Genomic DNA, 6943 nt, shown 5'->3' with positions numbered 1-6943 from the left:
ACCGTTTCAAATTTCTATAGTGCAATATATACTTTGTTTTGGGGTGAAGGGTGGTCGCGAGTTTGGCATTTTTACTACCTGGAGGAGTAAAATGTTCGGGACAAAGAGGTAAGTCTTTGTGATCCTCGTGGAGTTCTACAGGGTAGTCCAAATCTACCTCCAGAAAGTAACCGATCGGCGAATCGTCCGGATGGTTCGTTATATCGATGTGCTGATACTCCCACTCGAACGAACCGATTGGTAAATGCACGCTCATACCTGCACCGTACAGGTTATTCACGTCAAAATACATGAGATACGATTCCGCTTTGTTTGGATCAAAATCTTTTCCCATGAATCTATTATTGGCCCGAGCGTGTCGATTAGAACATTGCGCTACGCCGCCTCGAATGGCTCTTTCAATAAATAACAACATTTCAGGGTTGTCTAAAAGTTGCAAATTCACATTAGTATGCTTGAGCATCGCGTCAAAAGCAAGTCCCGGTGCAGTGTAGTAGTGCAACGGATCTAAATCGTATGTTTTGAAGCAGCTAGCGCGGTAATTTTCGAAAATATCGGCAAGCAAAAGAACATCGGTCTTTAAATATAAATCTGAATAGCCTCCCAATGACTCTAAATGGAATTCCCTCCAAACAGTTTTCGCGTGCTCGTAATCGGTGTCTGAAATATTTGCATCGCAGAGGTGCGAGTAGAAATGCTTCTTTGCAGGTAATCGCGGTTCATCGAGTTTCCCCCAACAATCGACGTATTCATAGGGAAAAACACCTTTGCGGGTCATCAAACTGAACTGAGTCGGGTTATTATAAAATTTGCGTGTTATGCGTTTATCGGTATCGGTCAAATATGTGGAAAGTTTATCGATGCTGCTAGCCATAAATCGGAACGAATCGATGAATCTCAAGTGCATCATTGTTCCATCGACGCGTTTCGTGAAGGATATATATTTTTCCTTATTTATGGGTAGCAGTGTAATTTTACCGGGAAAAGTTGACGCGAGGGATTTTATTAAAAAGTGAGAATCGTAACCGGACAAATTGTGGAAAACTATTGGAATTGTGTGCGACTCTCTGAAATTCAAATTACACCGATTATGAGCAGGACAACGATATTTACCCGTGAAGTGACAGTGATCGTAACACTTTTTCTCCTCAGGCGTAAACGGTTTTTCACAAATATAACAATTCTTTGCGCGCATGTGACGATCGCGTTGCACTTGGGTAAGAGACTTCATTGGAATTATGTTTTTGATGCGTGACTCTACTTGAATTGATAAATCTTTAAGCTGTTTCATAAACCAATCTATGCAATCGACACCGCGTTTACCGTGGAACTCCGATAAAGTCTCATCGTACGCGCAATGTACATAGTACGCTACACTGTGCGGGATATGCTTTTGAATTTCACAAGTCTTACGAGTTTCAAATTCATCTATAGGTTCAGGGATTAATATACATTCGAGATCGGCGTATACGATAAATGGAACGGTGCCTTTGTTTTGAAAATTGGAAAATACTAAATCTTTACACTTGGGAAATTCCATGCGTACTTTATTTAGCATAATACAATCTTGTCGATGATTGTCGTAGGCGTATTCCACGCTAAAGTGGCACAAACATCTGTCACATAAAAACAGTCGACCATCATGATCAGACAATTGTTTGCTCACCAATCGGGAAAGATCTTTAATCCAAGCAAAGTGGAATCTCGGTGCAAACTCACCAGTCATATCGTCTTCCGGATTACTCTCAACCATTAGAAGATGAATCGTGTCAATGTTTACGCTATGCAAATTTTTACTCAAATAAATTGGCACGATGACGCTTTTATTTGATTTTGCATGATGCGAAAAAGTTTGAGATTCTATACCATATACATTGATGCGCAAATTATTCAATCTCTCAAGCTTTTTCACATCATGTAGAGTAGCAGGGAATTTGATACCTGTACAGTCCAACTCGGAAATATATCGATGATAACGGCTAGTCCTATCGGTGTTGATCTTGACCGGGTGGAGGGCTGCTATGACGGACCAGAGAAGGCATCTTTCGTCCTCGTTCCTCACGTTCACCACAGCCTTCTTCCGTTGAATGTCTTGGGGCAGCTCGACGAATGTTGAAGCCCCCGCGGCGAGAGGCTGGTAGCGATTGATATTTACAGCGATGTTAAGGATCTCAATCATACTCCAGCCGGAATCGCGTTGCTCGAAATCTTCCACCTTTGACTGCAGATCACCCCGTGCACGTATAAACCAACCATTTATATCGCTCGATAGGAGAAGAATCGTCACGTTGGAGGTGTTGAAACTCTTGACTTCGGCGGAGATCTCTTCATGCTTGGCATTTTCGAATTTGCACGATAATATGAGGTTAACCTTCACATTTCCCTCCTCGCGCAGTATCAGCTCCAACTTCTCGGTGACGACGCGCTGCACATCGTCCAGAAAGGCGTCCAAATTTTTATGACGGAGATTTGTGACAACCCCCGTTCTGATTCGGCTGGCAAAAGCGCTATCCACGTCGTCCCATTGTACACCCGCAGGAGTATCGATATTTCCACCCGTCACCACTGTGCGCTGCTGCAACTGCTTGATCTTCGTCACCCAAGATTGCAGGAGTGCGATCGTATGTTGGATCCGTATTTTCGCACCAACGGTTGTTCCTCGTTGAATGGAAATATCGCGCAGAACTTGGATATTCGCAATTCCAATATCAGTCCAATGATTGATGACAGCGTCATTCTCTTCTCCGGGTGGTTGCTCTCTCAGCAAATTGTACGTCCCCTCCATCTGCTCCGCAAGTCCCATAAACGCTTCGACTGCCATGACTTTGACGTTGATATAAGCTGAACTTTGTATAACTTTTTTGACTTGCACGTATCGTGTAAGACTGACGAGTCTGCATCGGATGCGTTGAGCTTATATGTATATAGGCCGATAGATCGCACGAATTTAGGAACTGTGCGAGTATAGGGGCACTTTGGGGCGTCACAACAAACCCCCCTCGCACCCCTCTCCGGCGCCAGCCCCTCGCCTAGGAGTGACTTTGGGGCGCCTTCCCCTTCCCCCGCCGCCCCTCGCCTAGGAGTGACTTTGGGACACCTTCCCCTTCCCCCGCCGCCCCTCGCCTAGGAGTGACTTTGGGACGCCATCCCCTTCCCTCGCCGCCCCTCGCCGAGGAGCGAATTTTGGGACGCCATCCCCTTCCCCCGCCGCCCCTCGCCACGGAGTGAATTTTGGGACGCCATCCCCTTCCCCCGCCGTCCCTCGCCAAGGAGCAAATTTTGGGGCCCCTTCCCCTTCCCCCGCAGCCCCTCGTCGAGGAGGTATTTCATTCTAGAAGCTTCTCCGGACGACCACCCCTTTCCCGCAACCCCTTACCAAGGAGCGGTTTTTCCGCCTCGAAGTTCCGCGGCTCGTCAGCCCTTCGCCCGCGACCCCCCCGCCACGTGGTGAATATCGTGTGACGACCCCTTACCACGGGTACCGTTGACCGCGAATCAGATTCCGGACTCTACGGGATGGCCTCTGGGCCTGTGCACCCTGACCACGGGACGATCCCCTTACCCTGGTGCCCCTGGCCGTGCGGCCGATTCTGGGGCCACCTACCCATCTGGCCCCGCTACCTCCGTTCACGAAGCGAACTCTGCGACTTGGACGTTTGGGGTTACAGGTCCTTCACCCCGGCTCTCGTTCTTTCTCCATCCCTGCTCTCTGTGTCGGGTGCTCGTGTCACTGACCTTACCCAGCCGTCAGTGTTTATCCTAAGGTTTGCGTGCGCTTGGAAAATATAGACCTGGTCACTCTCTTTCTCTTTCTTAATGCAAGACCATAGGCATACTTAGATGTACGAGGATCAGGGTGGGTGGGTAAGGAAACAGAACTCAATGGTGGATTGCGTAGAAAAATCAAATCTCATCCTCGCAGGTTTATTCGGTTAACACAGGTGCAAATACGTACATGGTTATTACTATTTGTTTGCTTGTTGTTGGAGCAGGATGTTTTTATTTGTTATAGTTACAGCGCCCCACATCACCACTATACTTATAATAATTATAGCAATCACGAGTATAGACAGTACCACCCATGGATAAGGCTGTTCTTCGGGCACGTACGATGGTTCATCTACAGCATCTGCGTTCGCTTGGCGGGGTGTAGCCGTGTTGATCCGAGTCTCTTCACACGAAAAAATTCTCAGGGTAACACATACGTCTGATGTTTCCTCTTGATTAATTTCGAGTTGTACGGTGCCCTTGGTCTTCATTGCGCAATAGCGGACAGGAGGTTATCCCGATGCTTAGTGATGGTAGTGTCGAAATAGTTTGTTCAGAGGCTGGCCAAGGCTTTGTCCTCAGTTTCGATGGCCTGCTTGATTTCAGCAGCGAGGTATGATGGAAACAGCCGGGTAATTTCAAGGAGAACAATACTGAGGTAATTCTCGGCAAAGGCAGGATTCGCTGACGACGCGATGTGTTCTAGGACAGCGCCGTATTCCTTCTCCGCTATTTGCCTGATGCGATGAAGACTCGGTTCCTTGAGCTGCGTCAGATTCACTTTCTCGGCTATGTATGCGACGTATGATTTCTTGCACTCGTTTACCGAATGGGCTAAACGCTGAAGCCTTCGTAGCCGTTCGTCGACACACACAAATATAGCTTTAAGTCCGTTGAATGTGGATTTCTGCATTACAATGGCGGGTTGATACACTTTCTGGCGTTTGGCGGGTGACTGAAAGTTCTCATCCTGGGTGGCCGTGTCTGGGCAGTCTGATTCCTTATCTTCTGATTCGGTGACTTCGGATTCCGTAGGTATTTCAAATCTGACGGCTCGCTCACCGTGTGCTGTTGACAATTCGACGTTGCAGCCACCAAGCTCAATCCGGTTAAAATACCATTGGGCATCGGTGTATCCTTCTATGTCAAGGTATTCGGAGATATTGTCCAACTCATCTGCGAGTCGCGACCAGGCCGCTGGTGTCAGACGCACGCCTCCGGAAGAGTTGTTGACGAGTTTGATGACCGGTTCAAACTGATCGTCGAGCCGTAGACCGAGACCGATGACTATTTTCTTAGTAAAAGAATTATTTAGACTATACGTTGTCGACAACAGCAGATTTTTCTCAGTCTTTTTCAAAGCCTTCGTAAATGTTTTATACATTTTATTCACGTTGCCCATTGGTGCAGAAGATTTGGATGTAGCCATAGTTCACGTGAGGATTCTTCCGTAGTTGTCGCAAGACTGACGCTCTTTTGTATCTCACTTGAATATAGAGGGTGTAACCCCCCACTCTACAAAATGGCGTTTGCAGCGTGACTAAAAAGAATTAACGAAATTCTAATGCCTCGTATGATTCAGGCGTTCCTTACCAGACTATATCAAGCTTACGCCGTTGATTGTATTTCGTTTCCACGATGGGGAGTAAGACAAATGTAAATATGTCGCCAGAAAACCCAACGATCTCGATAGGCCTGTATCAAACTTGCATTAGGTTTAGAGCTCGAATTCGGAGCTATGGTCGGTGCAAACAGTTGCAGTCTATCGAGGTATGTATACGTAGACATTGCAAGAGAAGAAAATAATGGGAAGGGTTACGGGTGTATACAGCATGGTTCATGTTATACACGTAATGTTTGGGACTTGTGACGGCTCGTAGGCTGGCCCGCGCTTTTCCGACGTACAGCCTTAGGGTATGTTGTTTGTTATGGCTTAGTGGTCAAAGAGGAAATACAAAGGGGCCTCACCGGGTGTATCATTTCGTTGTCGCAAGATGAGTCTACAATCTCCGTAGGTCTGCATTAGGTTTATATCTCGTTTCCGTTTCTGAGGCTGGTGCAAACAGTTGCAGTCTATCAAGGGATGTATATGTAATTATTGTAACAGAAAAGATGATGAGAAGAGTTGTGGGTGTGTACAGCATGGACCGTATTATACCCGTAATGTTTGGGCCTTGCGCCGGACGGTAGCCTGGTCCCCGCTTTTCCAACGTACAGCCATAGGATATGTTGTTTGTTATGCCTTAGTGGTCGACGAGGAAATACAAAGGGGCCTCACCGGGTGTACCATTTCGTTGACGCAAGATGAGTCTACAATCTCCGTAGGCCTGCATTAGGTTTATATCTCGTTTTCGTTTCTGAGGCTGGTGCAAACAGTTGCAGTCTATCGAGGGACGTATACGTAATCATTGTAACAGAAGAAAGATGATGGGAAGAGCTGTTGGTGTATACAGCATGGACCGTGTTATACTTGCAATGTTTGGGCCTTGCGTCGGACGGTAGGCTGGTCCCCGCTTTTCCAACGTATAGCCTAAGGATATGGTGTTTGTTATGCCTTAGTGGTCGTCGCGGGAATACGAAGGGGGCCTCACCGGGTGTATCATTTCGTATTCGCAAGATGAGTCTACAAGCTCCGTAGGTCTGCATTAGGTTTATATCTCGTTTCCGTTCCCTAGGGTGGTGCAAACAGTTGCAGTCTATCGAGGGACGTATACGTAATCATTGTAACAGAAGAAAGATGATGGGAAGAGCTGTGGGTGTATACAGCATGGACCGTGTTATACTTGCAATGTTTGGGCCTTGCGTCGGACGGTAGGCTGGTCCCTGTTTTTCCAACGTACGCTCTTACGGTATGTTAATTGTTATGCCTCAGTGGACAAAGGAATACAAAAGGGGGGTCTCATCGGCTGTATCATTTTGAAGTCTCAAGATGAGTCAACAATCTCCATAGGTCCAGTATGCATTAGGTTTATAACTCGTTTCCTATTCTGAGGGTGGTACAAACAGTTGCAGTTTATCGATGGCGGTATACATAGACGTCGCATGAGAAGAGTATTAACATTATTCTCAAATACACTTGTTTCTAACCGTTACCAACCGTCGAATCAGCTCCACGATTTGAGGTGGGAATTGCGAGTGAATCCATCGGATCGTTTTCTATTTTATCTCTAAATTT

The sequence above is a fragment of the Neodiprion pinetum genome, chromosome 7 (assembly GCF_021155775.2).
Source record: "Neodiprion pinetum isolate iyNeoPine1 chromosome 7, iyNeoPine1.2, whole genome shotgun sequence".
Taxonomy (NCBI): domain Eukaryota; kingdom Metazoa; phylum Arthropoda; class Insecta; order Hymenoptera; family Diprionidae; genus Neodiprion; species Neodiprion pinetum.
The sequence above is the reverse complement of the archived record's forward strand: the minus strand, read 5'-3'. Positions refer to the sequence as shown.